This window comes from Cupressus sempervirens, chromosome 11, assembly GCF_028749045.1.
Source record: "Cupressus sempervirens isolate cs-2001-9-10 chromosome 11, ASM2874904v1, whole genome shotgun sequence".
NCBI lineage: Eukaryota > Viridiplantae > Streptophyta > Pinopsida > Cupressales > Cupressaceae > Cupressus > Cupressus sempervirens.
This window is the reverse complement of record NC_143128.1, coordinates 421,196,442-421,217,153: the sequence shown is the minus strand read 5'-3', so window position 1 is coordinate 421,217,153 and position 20,712 is coordinate 421,196,442. Positions and strand designations below refer to the sequence as shown.

Below are 20,712 nucleotides of genomic sequence, written 5' to 3'. Positions count from 1 at the left end.
CTGAAAATTTTGTGCAAGACAAAGGAAAATCTAAATGGATAAATAATAACAAAGACAAGACTGAGTGGAAAGGTGGTAGTTTATATAGAGGAGGTACTAGTTCATATCAAGGAAGAGGTAATTCTTATCCTAGAGGTGGTTTTTGTGGTAATTGTTTCAAATGTGGTAAGGAAGGGCATAGATCTTTTGAATGTAGATCTTTTGAAAGTGAGCAAGGTAATAGAAATGTCATGATTCAAGGAGACATTGAGAGTTCACTAAGTGGACCTGAGGCTAGAGAAAATCTAATGTTGAGAATAACTTTATGTAATAAAGGAAGTGATGAGGAACCTATTCGTAGAAGAAGTCTTCTCAAGATCAGATGTAAGATGGACAGAAAATGTTGCAAGGTGATCATTGATAGTGGAAGTTCTACAAATTTGGCATTAGAAGAGCTACTTAAAAAGTTGTAGTTATAGAGGCTGAAGCATCCTAAAGCATATCATGTTTCATGGATCAAAGATGAGCATAACATATTGGTAAGTGAGCAATGCACTGTGAAGTTCAAGATTGGACATTAATTTGATGAAGTGTTGTGTGATATTATGCCTATGGATTGTTTTCATATTTTTTTGGGTAGACCTTGGCAATATCATAGATATGATGGAAAACTAAATCAATATATTCTTTGGGTGAATGGGAAGAATCAAATATTACTGCCTTTGACTAAAAGTTCAGATGAAATTAATTGTACTACAATAAAAGTTTGCATGGTTAATGGAAAGAAATTTGAAAAAGAAGTGAAGAAGAATCAAGTTTGTTTTGCTATAGTTCTTAGAGGACTGGGCATTGGTAGTAATGATCGAGTAACAATAGAAGTTAGTAATGACCAAGTGATAGCAGATAGTGGCAGCTGAGTACTAGAAGAAATTGTAGAATTGTTGAATGAGTATAAAGAGATTATTGCTAAGGATATTCCTAATGGATTACCACTAGTGAGAAGTATAAGTCATTGTATGGATCTGATTTCAAGAGCTAATTTTTTGAACAAAGCACCATATAGATTAACAACTACAGAGAATAAAGAACTTAATAGACAAGTGGATGAATTGTTGTAGAAAGGTTTGATTAGAGAAAGTTTGAGTCCATGTGTTGTACCTACTATATTAGCACCTAAGAAGAATGGAGAATGGAGAATGTGTACTGATTCCAAAGCTATTAACAAGATCAAAGTGAATTACAGGTTTTCTATGCCAAGGATGGATGACATAATGGATTTTTTGAGTGGAGAAAAGTATTTTACCAAGATTTATTTGAAGAGTGGCTACCATTAGATCAGAATTAGAGAAGGTGATGAATGGAAGACTACTTTCGAGAAAAAAATGGTTTGTATGAATGGTTTGTTATACCTTTTAGTTTGAATAATACACCTAGTACTTTCATGAGGTTGATGAATGAAGTTCTAAAAAGATTCTTGGGTTAAAGCAATTTTGGAATCAATCCAAAGAAGGTTAAAGCAATTTTGGAATGGTGTACTACTAAGAATGTGGGTGAGGTGAGATCATTTCATGGTTTGGCTAGTTTTTACAAAAGGTTTATAAATAATTTTAGTGCTATTTGTAATGCTATGACTGAGACAATGACAGGAGATAAAAAGGAATTCAAGTGGACACATGGAGCTGATAAGAGTTTTGAGACTTTAAAATAAAAGGTTGTTGAGTTACCTATATTGGCTTTTCCTAATTTCAATAAGGCATTTCAAGTTGAATGTGATGCAAGTGGTAGTGCAATAGAAGCTATATTAAGTCAAGAAGATAAACCTATTGCTTTCTTTAGTAAGAAGTTGAATGATGCTAAAAGGAATTATTCTATTTATGATCAAGAGTTTTATACTATTGTTCAAGCTTCAAAGAAGTGGAGTCATTATTTGATTCCTAAGGAGTTTGTGTTGTATACTAATCATAAATCTTTACAATACTTGGAAAGTCAATGTAAATTGAACCAAAGACATATGAAGTGGGTTGAGTATTTGCAAAGTTTTACATTTGTTACTAAGCATAAGAGTAGAGTTACTAATAGAGTTGCTAATGCATTGAGCATAAGACATTCTTTGTTGACTAAAATGAAGGTTGAAGTTCTTGGTTTTGATGAAATGAAAGAGTTGTATGATATTGATCCTAATTTTTCTGTGGTGTGGAGAGAGTGTAGAGCACCAAATCTGATAGATCACATGGGTAAGTATGATGAATATTTCATTCAAGAAGGTATGTTGTTTAAAGGTATTCAATTGTGTATCCCTAGAAGTTCTATGATGTTGAATTTGATTAAGGAAAAACATAGTGGTGGATTGGCTGGACATTTTGGAATTGATAAGACATTGAGTTTGCTGAAAGAGAAGTAATATTGGCCACATATGTATAAGGATGTTTAGAAATTTTTAAAGAGTTGTGGAGTTTGCCAAGTTGCAAAAAGAGTAAGTTAGAATACTGGATTGTGTACACCTATTTCTATTCCTGAGAAACCTTGGAGTGACATTAGCATGGATTTTGTTCTTGGATTACCTAAAACAACAGAGGGGTATGATTCTATGTTTCTTTTTGTGAATAGATTTTCTAAAATGGCTCATTTTATACCATACAAGAAGACATCAGATGCTGAGCATGTTGCTAAACTTTTCTTCAAAGAGATTGTTAGATTGCATGGATTGCCAAGAAGTATTATTTCTGAGAAAGACAAAAAGTTTGTTGGTTATTTTTGGAAGACTTTGTGGAAGAAGATGGGTACTACGTTGAAGTTTAATTCTACATTCCATTTGCAGATAGATGGACAGACAAAGGTTGTGAATAGAAGCTTGGGTGATTTGTTGAGATGCTTAGTTGGAGATGAAACACATAATTGGGAGATGGTATTGGCACAAGATGAGTTTGCATATAATAATTCTATGAATAGAAGTAAGGAAGCCTAGAGTAGTATCATATTTAAGAGATGTTGCTAGTGAAGAAAAGAGAAGTGTTGCAAGAGAAGAATTTGCTAATTTTATGGAGTCTTTACATAAGGAAGTGAAGCTAGAGTTGGAACAAAGTAATCAAAAGTATAAGGAGAATGCTGATAAGTCTAGAAGACATCATATTTTTGAAATTGGTGATGAAGTGATGGTTCATTTGAAGAAAGGTAGATTTCCTAATAAAACATATAGTAAGCTAAAGATTAAGAAATTTGGACCTTGTAAGATCTTGAAAATGTTTGACAGTGAAAATGCTTATGAAGTTGAGTTACCTAATGAAATGGATATATCTCCTATATTCAATATTTCTGATCTATATAAGTATCATGAGTTAGATGATGAAGTTTCTATACTTCATGATTATCCTAAGAAGTATATTGAAGAGGTTGAATAGATATTCAAACAGAGAGTTGGTAAAAGTACAAGATGAAAAGAATACTATGAATATTTGGTGAAGTGGAAAAATAGACCAGTTGAAAATGTTACGTGGATTTCTTAATCTAAGTTGGATTCACCTTAGGTTGTGACATCTCAATGATTTAGGAGAATCATTTCTTTCAACCTTGGTTGTCTGATGCAAGAGTATCCTAGGTTAATGTGTTATCCTGCTCATTTGTTTTCATTTTGCCAGTTGTTGCCGAGTTTTAGTCATTGTTGAGTGCCAATAATTTTGTAGTTTAAGCCAAGGTGAGGTCATCCCACTCATGTTAACACTCAATTTTGCATGCTATCCCATCTCACTCTATAGTGTGTGCCAAGTTCCATAGTGTGTACTGAGCTATTCTTCGTGTGCTAAGTTACCTAGTTTATGTCTAGTGACCCTTTATGTGTCAAGTTTTCCCATTTATGCTGAGTGTCAGCATTTTGGATGTGTTTTCTACATTTTTAGTGTGATCTAACTTGTAGGATTTATTTTGATCATGAAATTTATGATAAGATCTTTTCTTGGGATGTGTCTAGACTATTGTTGGGTTGGCCTCTCTATTATGTAATGATCTAGAGTTTTTTGTATGCCATTTTGGAAAATATAAATAGAATGTTTAGGCTTAGAGTTAGGGAAAAATTTGAAGAGTCTAGAGTAGAATGTGAAAGTTTTGAATGTTTGTTGCATATGTATCTAGAGGTGCAAATTTGATACTAGATCTTAGATCTTGAATGTATATTATATCTAGTTATAAATTAGAAGGCCTTATAGCTGGGCATGTATATTGATCATTTGATGAATCAATAAAAGAATATTGTTCTCTCTCTCTCTCTCTCTGGTGCTATTCTCTTTGTGTGTACCAAAAGCTAAGTATTTTTTGTGGTGCTATTCTCTCTCTCTCTCTCTCTCTCTCTCTCTCTCTCTCTCTCTCTCTTTGTGGTGCTATTCTCACTATCCTGTTTCACTTAAAAGAGAAATATCTTGTTCCATACAGTTTGTACTACCTTCTAAAGTTATAAAAATCATCATCAATATGTGTACTATCTCCATATAACTTCTCTAGTCATAATATGATGTCAACAACAAGTTATAAACAAAACAATACACCGCTATATACCAAATTCCATACTTAGACAAATTTCTAAGTACCAAAAGCGAAGTATCTTTATTTTTGAGGTTTCCTATAAGCATGTACATCATTCATTGCCTTAAATTAAAATAATTACATATCTCCATTAGCCAATTGTAAATAATCTCCCCCTTTGGCATTGATAGCAACAAAATAGGAAAAATTGGCTAAGTAACAAAAACTTTACAAAAATAGTGCATTTACATTACATTTATTACAATTTGTCCACCTATATATTTTATCCCCCTTACAATATACTTTACAATCATTTTTACTTGATTTATGATTTTCTATTTTTTCTCTCCCCTTTACAATATTCTTAAGTACTTCTAATTTTTGTACTTCTACCTTAAGCTGATAGAATCTTCATGTAATCATCAAAATTTACCTTTAGATTATCCAAACCTTTAGTCCATGTTTCCTTGGTAGATTCAATAGAGGTGATAATTGCACATAAGGCATATGATGCAATCTCAACTACATTAAGATCTGAATACAAAAAGTTAGAATAAGTGTCCTTGGCCTTTACACATTCCTCCAATTGTTTTTCAACAATAGATACTCTTAGAGCAATAGACTCTCTAGAATCTGATACTCTTTTCAAAATTTGTTCCTTTTGAAGTTCCAGTTTCTTGATATCATTGTGAATATTGGCCACTTGTCCTTCAAAATCATCAATTTTACAAGATTGATGATGTATCTAGCTAGATAAAGCTTCTAGCTCACTCATCTTTCCTCCAATCTAACTATCAAAGTCCTTAGTCAACTTATACTATAGGGTGTACTTAATGTATAGTATCTTACCATCTTGTTGACACTTCCAAAGTTCCTTGATACAAGTATCAAGACTTATCAAATCTGATGCAGGGGCATCCAAGGGTCAAGGCTATTGACTTAGATGTAAGTTTTGGTCAAGATTTACTTTTGGGGGTCATATATTTTGACTCGGATGTGGGTTTTGGCTGAGATTTTATAGGTAGTTTCACTAGAAGGAGATATTTTGGATTGTCAATGGAGCTCAACTTGATAGGTGGTAGTTTTGGCATTTTTTCAAGAGCCTGAAATCTCATCTTGACCTCTGAAATTGGATTTTTGTGTTTTTTCCATTTTTTTAGAATTTAATTTTGTAATAAATCTAAAATAATATTTTTGATTTCATTGATTGGCTGGTAATTCATCTTGCCTTAGTTGGGGGCTTTTCTTGGGAAAATTGAGATTCCTGGGATGAGTTTTAAAAATTACCAAAAATGGAAAAATTTGTCAAATATGGTAATTTTCAAATTGTAATAACTAGGTTTTGGTTTTGATTGTAGTGGCAGAGTAGAGTTGCACAAGTTTTAATGAAAAGTTATGGTATTCTGAAACATCTATCTTGTGTCAATTTTTGAATTATTCTTTGAAAAGATTGGGTTACATCAAAATCATTCTTAATATTCTAACAAATGGGCTAAATAGGTTAGCATCATGTGAAATTTGTGCCTTTATTTCTACAATACTCAATAAATTAATGAATTCCTCATCAAATGACTTTAACACTGCTTGTGCCCTCTGTACTGCACTGCCATAATACTATGCAGTCTGTTAGTAACCTCCATCAAGGTTTTTTGTAGGCTCTTCACTGGTCTATTCTTTTGAATGAGTTTTGCTAAGGATGAGATCAAATAAGTTTGATCATCATCATCAGTTGTTAGGCTGGCAAGTGATAGTAGATTAGATGAACTAGAAGGTTTAATGTCATCCTCCCTTTGCTTCTTGGCTACCTCTTTGAGTCTTCTCTCTTCTTCCTCTTCCTCTTTCTTTCATTTTCTCTCTTCTCTTCCTCTATTTTTCTTCTTATTTCCTCTTCAACTACTCTTTTCTTTTCTTCCTCTTCTTTCCTTTTCATGTCATCCCCAAGCAATTTCTACTTGGCCTCTTCTATTTTCTTTTTTTCTTCTTCTAGTAATCTCTTCTCTTCTTCAATTTTTCTTAGTTTATCTTCAATATCCTCAAAATGAGGTTTATTCTATTCAAGAACTTCAAATGGATTTACATCATCAATGTTAATGGCAACATTGGTCTGATCTATTTACATAGTGTAACTGCTTACTGACACTTTTGAGGTTCTAGGTGTAGGTAAAGATGCTACCTTAGATTCTATCAATATCTGACTTATTGCTGCTACAATCTCACTTCGTAACTTATCTTTCTCACCTACCATAAAAAAATAGTCTTACTTTATTTCTCAAGTAAGGTGCTAGATTATTCAATAATCTCTTAATTTCCTCTTTGTCATTAGTCTTGAAAATAGTCCTTAGCATAGAATTTTGAAGTTCCAAATCTTCTTCTTTAGCTAGGGCTTTCTTCTCAATAAGTCTATCATAGACTTTCTTGTTTACTATGCCCTCAATATCTTTCAATTTTAGATTATTAACTATAATGTATCTCACATTAGAGATATCAATATGATCTTTCTCAAAATTGTTATACACATCATAAAAATTGTTCATCTAAACAAAGTTTTCCTCATTAGCAATAGCTTAGTTTATTTTCTCTATTTTCAGCTTCCAGAGTTGCTGAGCTTTTCCTAATGATTGTTTAGAAGTTGTTATCTTCTCTACTTTTTTGGCTTCTACTTCTTCTTCTTCTTCACTAGACTCGATAATTGTCAACAATGTCTTTTTCCTTTTTCCTAGTCTAGTGGCTTGTTGCTTAACCCTTTTGGTCTTTGTGGTCATAGCTTCCACTAATCTCTCATATTTTCTCTTTGGCTCATTTGGTTACACATCTGATACTACTACATTGGGGATGCTTTGTTCTAAAGATGTCTCTGCAATAGATACTAATGAAGGTTGCACATTCAGTATACCTCCCTTCATGGTTTTCCAAACTACTTGAGACTTACTCTTAGTCATATTAGCCTCTCATAAATATTTCTTCATTATTGTTTCTATTTTCTTGTAAGAAGCCTTCTCCAAGGATGCCTGATGAGCTGACCGGGTAATCTCATCATAGGTTCCAAATTTGTATTTTTCTTTATCCTTCTCTAATTTCAACAATAAATCAATATATCTAACTATAATATCATCACTTAATTCATAACCTAAGGGATCAAGAAATGTTTCCTGAGGTTCTACTGCTTGCATATAAGTAAAATCTATATCAACCATATTACAAATATCATCTTTAAATCTATCTACAATTGTAGGAGCAATTCTAAATCTCTACCTCATTTCATTCTAAAATGTTTTCATAATCAAGTTTCCACCATCCAATATCTTATTTGTAGGATATCTTCTACATACATCAATAATCTTTTCCATTGTGCATCTATCACTGCTCATAATCTCTTTAACTGAAAAATATGGAAATATTTTAAGCATATGAAAGAATATGCAATTAATTAGTGACTAGAATCTAAACACACTATTCTTAGTCCTTTTGATCTTTTCTAAGTTTTCAAGTAGTTACATTCTTAGAATTTCACTAAGGTTTACTTGTTCCTTCTCTACACATATCTTATATATTGTATAGATGAATCCGATTGACAATTCATCAATCTTTCAACTTGTACATACAGAATAGGCAATGATTCTACTCAGGAATTTTACATCATCTTGTTTAATGGTGCTGATCACCATGGCCTTTCCATTATACACTACTTTGGTATAACTCTCAACTTTCATCTTAACCATTTTCTCACCTATGGGTACAATAACTTGTTTACAAAGACTAGTTACTTCATGAATAATGTTAGCTAAAATATCAAATACACTATCTTGAATCCATTATTTCTCATCGTGTATTCTACTTAATATGATCTATGTCTAATTCATGATATAAATGATATTTGAATAGGTCTAGTTCCTTCAAATGTTCAAATCTAGGCTTTATAGTCATATCATAATTGAAAATTAATTCCATATCCTTGTTTATATATTCATTCTCAATAGATTCAAACTTACTATTAAGATAAATTCCTATATCTTCCAAATATACTATATTGTTTGGAGTAATGGATAATGCTAAACTAGGGTTTCCTTCTATAGGTTTTATATAAACAAGCTTCAACTTAGGTCTGTCCTCATTCTCAACATTTTGAACTACTCACATATCTATGATTCTATCAAATATGAACTTTTATCAATATAAATTTGTAAAAAAAATGATAAAATACCTCTTTCTAAAAATAGGGTTTTCTTCAAAATCACCTTAACACATTGCTTCTGAGAGCTCTTTGCTTTGGATGTGATCACAATGAAGTGAAGATCAAGTTTGTACTCCATTTATTCCATCAACTCTAACTTGCATTAATTGCATACTTTGTGAACACAACAAAGCTGTCACTTACTTTTTGTAATCAAATAACTACTCAACATCTTCTATCCAATATTTAAATGCTATCTAATGTTTTCCATATCTTTCTTTTATTGTGACAAAGCTCTACTAAACTTCACTTCACAAAATGTTTAAAAACATAGTTTTCATCTTCTACTATAGAATTGACTTTCTATATAATACTAGTAACTCATAGTCCTTCATAACTTGTCTAGCTAAGCTCCAAATTACAAGTGAACTTAGGTATAGTCTAAACTTAGCTTGATACACCCTTTTTCAACTTTTCTTCCTCTAGTTCGATCTCTAGATGAAGTTACAAATTTTGATGTTGCAAACAAGCTTAATTCAACTTAATTAAATTGAACTTGAAAACTAACTTCATTCTTCCTATCTCATCATCTTCTACATTTTCTTTTGAGATGTCTAATCCTTTTACAAATGCCTCATTGAGTTTTTCTTGAAGTTCACTAAATACATTCCTTTGTTCTTCATTTTCTTTGTTAGTTTCAGAGTTCCTCTCATGGTTCCTTCTGTCATTTCTGATGTTTCTTCCATCATTGCTTCTATTTTTGAAGTTTTTTCCATTGTTCCTTCTATCTCCATAGTTTTTGTCCATTCTAAAATACTTTGTTGTATGTCCAAAGTTGTTGCATAACTGACATACTATTGTTCTACTTCCAGGATTCTACTAATCATCAAGTGCATGGCAATTCCAAGCTATGTGTCCAAAGTTGTTACACTTATAACAAATGATTTGTATGTAAATGGTAGAATTTCCAAACCCTTGTGATAATGTGGGTTTCCTTGTTGAGTATGGTGGTTGCCTTCTAACCTTCAATATCTCAGTCACTCCATTCTTTGGAAATGTTTCTTAACACACCAAGTATGTATGCCAACCTTCAAACATCTATACCACATTATTCACATCTGCCACAGGATTACAGGTTGCTGATTCACTACCTTTTTGTTTGTAACAATAGTTAATATGTTGATCCTTGGTCCATGCTGATATGGGAGGATAGAGTTATAATATAGACTCAAGAGGGGTCAATCTTAATAACACAAATTTTTTTAAACCACCTTCCCTATCCCCATGAATTAAAACATGTAGTTCATGTCACCACATATTCTAAAAATATGTGTAATTTATTGTCCAAACAACATGTAATGTATTCTTGTTAATAATATAATGCTAACATACAAATGTTCAATCAATGAAAGATGTACTATTTCTTTCACCATAAATAGGAAACTTTAAATATCATCATAACCAAAAATTCAAAGAGAAGATAGAAGGGCTATAATCCAAATTCTAGTATAGCAGCAATATTACACCAAAATATTGATTTCCATTTCACAACTATATACAAAACACTTTGTTTCTGTTCTCCACACATTCTCCCCTATCTCTTAACATGAGATTACAATTTTTAATACAAAAACCTGAATTTTCACCTCCCTAAGAGGTTCAAACAATATGAATGACTGTTCACTTTCTACACGTTGTTAGTTTTTGAAAAGAAATTGCTGGCATCATTCTTTTGGCAATTTTTACACTTTTTTTGCATATTTTGCATTTTATGATTTCTCATGCTTCCCAGACACCCTAAATAGGTTTAAAAACTTATTAAGACCTTTTAATACTACATTATACTCCATTCATGCCCTTGCATGACATTTTCCTAATTTTTTACTCACTTGGACCCATATTGCTTAAAATAAGAAATTGGTCAACATGACCTTAATTTGAACACCTAATAACATGATATGAAACAACTAATTCCCTAATCTATCAAGACTCAAAAAATACTAAATAAGATTCAAGATTCCATGGGAGATGGTCAAGGTGTTCCTATACTGATAACATTACTAAAAATTACATTTTTTTTACACCATTGAGTTTATTTAAGGCAATTACTTAGTGTTGAAATAGGACATCTAATGTTGAAAGTGAAACTAGTGCATTGTTTGTTTTCATCAACATTATAACAGTTAAATTTTATTTGTGGATGCTTCTAGCCAATATCCCATTTGATCTTTATCCATTGCAAATGTCTTTGCTAAAAATATTGTATTCTTTAGCTCAAGATGAAGTGTGGATGCCTCCTTTAGTTGTTGCTCCGATATTGCCGTGCATTATCAACAACAAGGAGAATGCAAACATCCTTGAATGTGCCAAGTACAACTAGTAAAACCTTTTTTTTCTATAATTTGTAATGTGCTAATCATCCATTTTTTTTGTTGGGTGGATTTTATACTCATGGACCTATTTTGTGCACTAATATATATACCTTCAGTTGATAGAGCAACAACAAAGACATGTAACTAGTACTAGTTCATTTTTAGGGACATTGTTATTGAACAAGAAAACTATGTTTCTGTTAAAATTACAAAAGCTTCTAGGTGCTTTAAAATTGTTATTATTTCTGGTGTAATTGTAATCTACTTATACTTAACTCATTTTGGACTGATAATCCCATGATGGTTTTGTAGGAAATAATGTTTTCTCTGATCATCTTTTTGATATGACATTGATGCTATTTGGATCCACCATACGTAAAAGGTACATAGTTTCATATCATTGCAACAATATTTTTCTTTTATTCTATTTATTGTATTATATTAAAGTTTTTGATCTAACAATTTTATTAAAAAAAAAAAGGTGGAATGACCAGGATCTTGAATTAAAAAATCAGCTCACTACATCTTTTGAGGACATTTTTGGAAAGAACATTTTTGACATTGCCCTACTTCTCAAAAGAGCATCAAAACATATTAAGATTGTGAAGGATCAATATAAAAGAGGTTTAAAGGAGAAACCAAAGTATGACCATCCTCCTATGGTTCCTCCAATGGAATGGAATGAAACAATAGAAGATGCAAAAGAGAAAAGGCTACATGATAATAAAAGAAATGAACCAAAAGAGAACAAAAAAAGGTATGTCATGATAGTATTAAGTAGAATGTAATCATGTGATAATTAGTAATCTTTGTAAATATATAATCTAACATGTTTCAAATTGTTCATAGATTACATGACACATTAGTGGCTACAAAAGTGAGACTAGAAAAGGTTGGCCAACACAAACTTAGTTATGGTGGTTATATGAATCTTCAGTCTTGACTTGTAAGTAACAACAATGGAATTTCATATATTTTTTTATATAATGTTGCAAACAATTTTGTTTAATCAAATTATACATGCAAAACTGATGATATTAAACACAAAATACATAGCACAAAATTCAATGTAAAGCTCGTAGATGAAGATAAAAAATTGCCTTGAAGGAAGGCTATAAAGTCGTGGCTGCACACCTACGCCAAGAATCTGAAAGCCATACCCAAGAATCTAGTGCACCAAATGAGACATAGGTAGATTGGTCAAATGAAAAGTAAATCAAATTGAATAGTTGAGAAATTTCTTTTTTGATGTTGGTTCCAAACATAAATTGGCTGCATAATAATGCACATAATATTTCATTATAGCCTTCATATCTTATGATAGAATCTATGCCTGATGAAGGCGATGATGTACATCATAGTGGTAGAGGTATTAATTTTCTATTGGAAATAAATTACACAATTATGAATGCAATTTTTCATCTTCAATTGAAATTTGATGTATAACCTTTTTTTGAATATTCTAGAGCATGTTGAACATCATGCTGAAGGAGTGGAGCATATTCTAAGTGTTCAACATGTTGACATGGCCATAGATCAAACTATTAATGTACATGACATGGAATTTTTAGGTATGAAAAATGCATGTAAAGTTTTACTGTTTAATTAAATACTTGTAACAGTTAAAAAAAGAAAAAGAGTATACTAGTTTAACCCATTTACTTGTTCTTGCAATAGAGCCCCCTTTAGTGTAGTAACATCCTACTCCTCAAAATAGGAGGAGGCATCAGAATTTGACATTATATGTGCCACAAGAGGAGGAGAATGAGGAATATATTGATGCTCCTATCAGCCTTTTTCTTAAGAGAGTTAAGAAAAAAAATGATTTTTAAAAAATGCTCTTTGACAAATCTTGTTTGATAAACTTTGTTGGATAATCAAAGAATGTTGTTTTAAGTAATTATCTATAAATGTTGCATATTAATATCAATTTTTATTTCATTTTAATGAATATTGTTATGTGTTAATAAAGTCTTGATTAGTATTTTGTAATCATGAATTTTTATATCATATTAATGAATGTTATGTGATTGTATCGATTGAATGTTATAGTTCATAAATGGATGAATGAATAAATGAAGTATGTAGTTAGATGGTAATGGGGAATTTAGATTAATGTTAGGGGGAGGGGGGTGAACCCAGATGAGCTTCCACCTTCACATGGTTGGCCTTGTTAAGTAGAGAATATTAAAGTATTCTTGAAACCAAGTGAAGCTCAAACTAACATACAAAGGATATCTTCCTAATAGTTTCTTTTCTTTGAGATAGAGTTCCGTGTCCATTCATTTATCAATCACTGCCATTTTAGGCTCCTTAATTTCCTACTCTATTCTTTCTTTTAGTTCAAAACTATTACCAAAATAGCATTTTATTCTTGATCTTCTTTAGCTTAGTTACCAAGCAATATAATTTTGATCCCAATACCTCTGCTTCCTTCAACTATTGTTCTATTATATTAATTAGATTTTCATCCCTCACCAACATTTTTTCAAACTTGAAAGGACATTATTTTGGGAGTGAATCCTCAATGATATTCAGCTAAACTACAAAGTGGTGTGAACTTGAATGAGGGAGGATATGGGCCGAGATAGTATATTAAAATCAATTGTTATTGAGATTCTTTGGTGATTCTCCACTATTTTTCTCTAGGATTCACTATAGCATTGAATTCACCACCTATAATACAAATCTAAATTCATTATAACATTGAATTTATTATAGCATTAATTTTAAAACTTTCAATATTTTTGTTAAAAAATAAAATAATGTCCAACACATGCTTACACCAACCTTCCATACTATGATAAACATTGATACTAAAAACTATCTCATAGTTTATTGAAGAAGATAAAATAATTACCTAGTATAGATTGTGCAAATCTGATACACTTTAATAATTAAATCTAATACATATGTGACATGAACAATGATTGGTGGCAAAGGGGGCAAGATTCAATAACTTATAAGATTCATCATTTTTATATGAAATGTATTCTTTGATTTATTGGTTCTTTCTAATATTTCATGAAGAGAAGGACTATATATGTATTATAAGTGTCTATTAGATCATGCAATGATAACTTAGTTGGGTTATTGATACAGTTCTATCAGTGGAAGAACCTAATGGAGATAGCACTATGATTCTTTCACAGAATAACTATCCATTGAACCTAAATACAGGCAATGATCATGTTCCACTACTCCAAAATGCCAGTCATTTGAGTATTGAAGTGAGTAGGCTAATGACACTACCTAATAATAACAACTATTGCAGTGATCTCTATGAGTAGTGTGGGAAGTTTTTTCTGGAGGTTCAACACATCACTAAGGAAAGAGGGAAGAAATGTCCTATAAAGGTATTTGTTTATAATGCTCTACAATCACCTCAAAAAGATAGTGCATAGAATTAAAAACCAAATCTTGGTTCTTTTATTCAAATAAGATCAAATAACTCTATTATATTGACATTGATGTCTACAATATTGAACAGTTTTATAGATCTCTAGAAACCATAGGAGGAACTTGATGGAAAACTATGTGCTTCTATTGGGCAAAGTGGTGTCATGATTCTATATGACAGTATGTTTAGTCAAGTTTACAATAGCATTAATCTTATTTATGATTTCCATATTTCTAATGCTCAATATACTTTCTTAGGAGATAAATAAGAAAGGGAATTTATTTCAATGCATTACACAAATTAAAGTACATCTTGCTATCGTGCAGCTAGATATTGCATCATCCAAACTTCTTGTAACTAATAATGAATTCAAGGATTCAGAGTTTAGAAAATAGTTGAGTGAAACTATGGGTTCTTTGCTAGAGCTATGCGCAGTTCCAATTTTCAATGACAATGATGCAAAAAGCACAAGAAAAGCACCATACAAGGTATTTATTCCTACACCAAATTTAGACCACATGATTTGTTTATAAGTATGCCAAATTTTTATTTTCATTCATGTTGTAAGATTGTATCTATTTATGTATTCTAGATGTATGATGTGAATATTGACATCTAATGTATAATCTTTAACAATTATGTATCATGATGTATGGATATTATTGAAGTTTGACAATTTGGTTGGCTTCTTGTTGTATCAAGCACATGTTAATTATGGTGCACATGCTTATAGTGGCAGGGTGTAGAAAGAATAAGGGTAGTCAATAAAAAGTGGTATTTTTTTTTTGATTGCAGATTGCTTCATTAATTATATAGTGGCGGGGTGTGGACTATACTTTTATGGTTATAAAGGAGTAACAACTTAATTCCTTTCACAGAGCTTTGCAATTATTATTTTGATATGTAACAATGAATATACCCTAATATATCATTCTCCACTATTCCACAATTTTTCTTGGCCAATTGATAGGTCTAGGGCTTCTCACTACATCAAAACCTCAAGTTACACTAGGAAGCCTAAAAGGGGCTCAATCCTGGTAGCCCTATTTTACCCACAATAACTATAAACTCCCCAAACTCACCAAAAAAATTCAAAATAAATTGTAGAATATTTTAGTACATGAAAAACCATATCTAAATCCCAAATATGGGTTTAGGATCTCAACTCTAAAGTCATTTCCTCTCGAGCCTTAGTTTCTAGGCTTTATGGCTTGAAATTGCCGTTTAGCCTTGTAAACTCACAACCTCGAAACCAATGATGGATTTTTCTCTCCCATTACCATTAAAATCATATTTTATTTTTTTCCATTGAAGCTCCATTCTCCACAACTCATAAAATGACCTATGTGCTATGTTCTTGGTCAATCAACATGTCAAAAACATAGATAACAGTCCCTGCATGTGGCTACTGTATCTAAGTTTGATAAATAGAATCAAGAAATTCACCATGAATGTCACTTAAACATAAAAATATTCCTTTTCACCAAGTACTAGGAATTTTCATTGTGGGTATTAAGAGAAAACAATATGTACATACAAACCCATATCATAGTCTAGGGTAAACAACAGGTAAAGAATAAGCCAAAACTAACTATTACCTTATCATATTTGAAAAACAAAATCATTTCCTTCATTTAAAAAACAAAGATAAAACTTTCTAAGAATAGATTTAGTCACTTACTATCACCCTACAATCAAATAAGGAAAGATGCTTGTTGACTGTGTATAAATTCACTTCAAAAAGTCTATATTAGCCACTCCAAATATGTACATAGCATATCAAACCCCTCTAGGTGGAAGATAAACAATATATATCCCTTAAATTGACCTTACAACTTCACCTACCCATTTTTAGTCCAAATAGAGCACTGATATTGAGCTTCCAAAATTTTGAAAGAAAAGTTGCATGATAACTTTTATTGCAATTTTTACATTTTTTCCAAAATCCAAAGCACAAAAACTTCACAATGGCTACCCAACTATACCAAAAATGAAAATAGTTTATGAAACTTAAAAATTATGATTTTAGATAAACTCCCAATGTTTGACCAATCATTGACCACCCTTTGACTTTTCTTGTAACCTTAGCATAACATGAAATCAAATTGCCTAAATTCATAATAAGAATGCCTCAAATAACTTGTGTCATCTTGGATGCTTATTGACCTTCAATATTCTCCTCCTTAGTGTTTGACCACCTTATTTAGGACCTAGGGCCCTTGCACCATTTTTTCATGTAATTTGTCTAAGGTGATTATTTATGGATCAATGAAACTCTAGGTATTTTTGTTCATTTCTTGTAGTATTTATGATGGTAACTACACATCATGCATTAATCATAGTCTTATAGATGCTTTTATTGAAAACCATATTTCTTGTTGCAGATTTTTGAATACTTTATGCTACAAGTCTCTAACTTCTATTGATATGTTGCCTTTCTTGGGTGCATGCAGGATATTTCAAGACTTCCAAAATCTATTTTGCACCTACTGAAGCTCCAATTCTAGTAATAATTTTGTTTGTAGCTTGTCTAGTCCTAATGAATATGAGTGGTGTTTTTAGTAGTTCAAAATATTCAATAGTTGCCATTTCTATTATTTGTACGCAACTAAAGTTCCATCTTGGTTGGTGCACAAGGTGAGTGATCCAATGCTTTACATTGGAATGCTTTTTAGCATGTTTGTATGGCATGTTGAAGATCACTACTTATAGAGGTCAGTCTAATATAAAATTTGTACTAGTTTTATTCTTTTAGGATCATCATATTTGACATGGTGATAGGTGCTATTGTGAATTTAAAATTGCACTATTTTTGAAAATTAGTTAATTTAACTATTCTATTTTCATGGAAACATTAAATATCACCATTGTGGTGCATCCAAGACATGGTATGGTGTTCTCAGACATACAGATAATGATTTTGAAAATGTATTTTTGGAACATGTGTATGGAACATAAATGGCCATGCAAGAAGAAGAAGATGAAACTTTCAATTTGTTTATAGGAAAAACAACAATATTTCTCCCAAAAATATTGTGTGACCATTGAGATCCTATTTATAAAGCTATACAAGAGCCCGGGGAGTTTTTAATTATGTTTCCTCAGGCATACCATGTAGGCTTTAGTCAAGGTAAAGACATAGGAAATATTATTTTGTCGAGTACATTTTGTTAACTGTGTCGGGTTGATTTCTTAAAATTATGGATTGCATTTTGTTAACTATGTCTAGTTGATTTCTTAAAATTTTTGATTGCATTACTCAAGTGAAGTCAAGTTTAATTGGCATATTAAAACATTTTTGTAGGTTTTTATTGTGGCAATGCAGTAAATTTTGCATTAGTTGATTGGTTTCCATTTGGTGCACAATAGCCTATAAATGATATGAAAATATGAAGAGTACAAATACTTCCCTATGAGAAACTATTGTGTAAAGAGGCAATGATTCATGCAAACAATAGACTAGGTTTTGGAGGAGTGCAACGCTTGATGAAGATTGTATTTTTTTCACCTTATAAAATATCAACATCAATCTTGTTGGTTACTAAAAAAGAAAGAAGCACATATATTTTAGTCTCTGAGTTATGACAGAAATATACTATGTAGTATTTGCAATCATTGGTGCTATGTTGCATTTGACATATGCCAATCCAACATGCACACTGTGTGTTTAAATCATGGTATGGATTTCTTTTCATTGTTAGTTTTGATCATTCATCCTTTATGTTTCATTGGAAATCAAAGATGATCCTGAGAAAACTTTTACTCGTAATTGTTTTCTTACATCAAAATGGATTTTATTTCATGAAGTGGTAATTTGACTAGTAGTTACAAATGCATTCTCTATGTGGTTATCCTCTGTGTACACAATATGGCTTTCAATGACAAATTGTTTATCATGAAAATTGGTATTAACTATATATTGGACTTTTTTAGTGATTTTATACATGCCTTGGCATTTTTTAATTTGCTATAATAAAATGTGGATGTGGCTGCATACCAACCATCTACATGAAATATGATATATCTGCAATGGAAGTAGTAGCCCATGAATTTGAACAAGAGGATGGGGTGTTGGAAGAATATTTGAAAGAGCTATCTATCTTTCTTGATGAACACAATGATTATGTTCCATACTCTAGTGTAATTTAAGAGAAAAATTAAAATTATGTTCTTTCTTCTTCAGTGTGCTGCAACCAAAATAATGGAATGTCCTCTAGTTTTGATAAGGAATATTCCAATGAGGTTGGTTTGGTATTTTTACTATTCAAATTGCTTGCTTACAAGTTTTCTTTTTGCTTTTCATTGTAGATTATGAATAAAGTAGATTATGAATGCCAGTACTAAGAAACCTCTTGATTGTAATTCAACTTTATGATATTTATTGCTTCTTCTCTATATAAAGCTTATTATTGAGCCACTAAATGGCCACAATAGAGTTCTTAAGTAGGAACTTGCATTTGCTGCCCTATGAAAGCATGGTGAAAGGATTCCTTATGGGCTAGATGATATAAAGGGAGCTGAAGATATCATATTTGTACTAATCCAATTTTAATTTGATTCTTTGAAATTCATGTTGATGATCTTTTTAGTAAATAAGCTTGATGATGTGTAGGTTGAAGGGGAAATAGATAAACTTTCCATGGAAGAAGCTAGGTATAAAAATTGCATTAGTGTACCTGATGGTGCTCCATACAAGGTTTCATTAAAAGATTTACCACCTCCAAGATAGGTTTTTCCTACCATGTAATCCCCTTGAATACTGACTATTGATAACATGTATTTATATTCATCTACTAATAGGTCACCATAGGAAGTGTTTTCATAATTAGTTCTGGCTAAGATTGTTAAGATAATGACTTTTTCTTGAATAAATTTAATTACAACTAGGTGTTATATACAATTTATTTGGTATTAAATTTCAAGTTTTTAACTAATCAGTGTTTACAGTTCTTTATATCCATCCCTCAACTTGGACTTTAATGTTGTCCTACCATATCATAGTCGTTATCTTATTAGAACATTTGGAAGATTTTTTCAAGGAAACAAATAAGGATGCAAAAATTGAGATATGTAGGACCATGATTGGCTTGTAGCCTATAAAAAATGTGATTGCATTTCTTTTGATTAGGATTTGAATAGATATTGACACTATTTTCTTGTTCATTAGACTGAGTTTTTCCTTTTGAAAGCCACCCTTAGACTAATTTCATATAACCATATCCTTTTTATCTTCTACTACCATTTTTATGCATCACCTCAAAAATTTGTTAACAACCATAGGATTATCTCTTTATTCTTCACTTATCCACTATGACTATTGCACACATAGATACTAATTAAGTTTGTCATGCTTTATGACTTTCGTTGTTGGTATGCTCTATGTGCTTTATGGCTTCTTTTGATTAGGTTTAGTAGTAATAGATTAAGATACAAATTCTCATGATATTAAATATTTTAGTCAATAGGTCATTTGATTATTTGTGCTCCCTTGCCACTGCTTAAGATTTGCAAAGAAGCTCTATTGATACTCAACTAGCTTTTGGCAGTCTTCTTGTTCATTGGAATATATATTATTTTTCTAAGTTCCCTTGCTGATTTGAGATGTGCTAAGAAGCTCCACTAATATAGAAATTCAAGATAAAAATTAAAATAAAACCCCTATTCACATAACTATAATGAGGAATGATCAATTTGTTTCTATCCTGGGACCTATACAGTTATTGGAATGTAAACCTAGAGCATGTGGCATTTTGCAGAGAATGGGAAGAGATATATACCAATTTCTCTTGTAGGAAAACAATGAAGCACTTCCATAAGGATTAACAATCCTCAAATAATTCCCTAATCTCATTACTTATATGAAGAAAAATACATATGATGCTAAGACATCTTCTTTGAAGATGAAAGCAACGGTATGTTTTAAATTATTCTATGTTATTTTTGGAGGTTTTCACATGTGCTTTATTTGCTAGGTTTTTGTTCTCTGATACATTCTAATATTAACATTAATGACCGAGATATATTCTATATTTTTTTGAAGGAGAGATATTCCCTTCGAACTTTCACTATTTGGAGTGTCATTCTTCTCCATCAATTCAGGTGATACTTACAATTTGAAAAGCAATTGTAGACAATTCATTACTAAACAAGTTTTAGGAGGCCATTAGAATGCCCATCATGTATACTCATGTCATCATTGTTGCACATAATTCAGTATCAAATAAGCTTTAATAGACCACCACAACACCCACAACATGAATAAGAAGCCCATTCCCAAA

At 31.4% G+C, this 20,712-nt stretch overlaps 1 pseudogene; it reads left to right on the top strand.

Moving 5' to 3' along the window:
• The first annotated feature begins 16,881 nt into the window (after positions 1–16,881).
• Positions 16,882–19,163, top strand: LOC149530236 (lysine-specific demethylase JMJ13-like; annotated as a pseudogene).
• Positions 19,164–20,712: the final 1,549 nt, after the last annotated feature.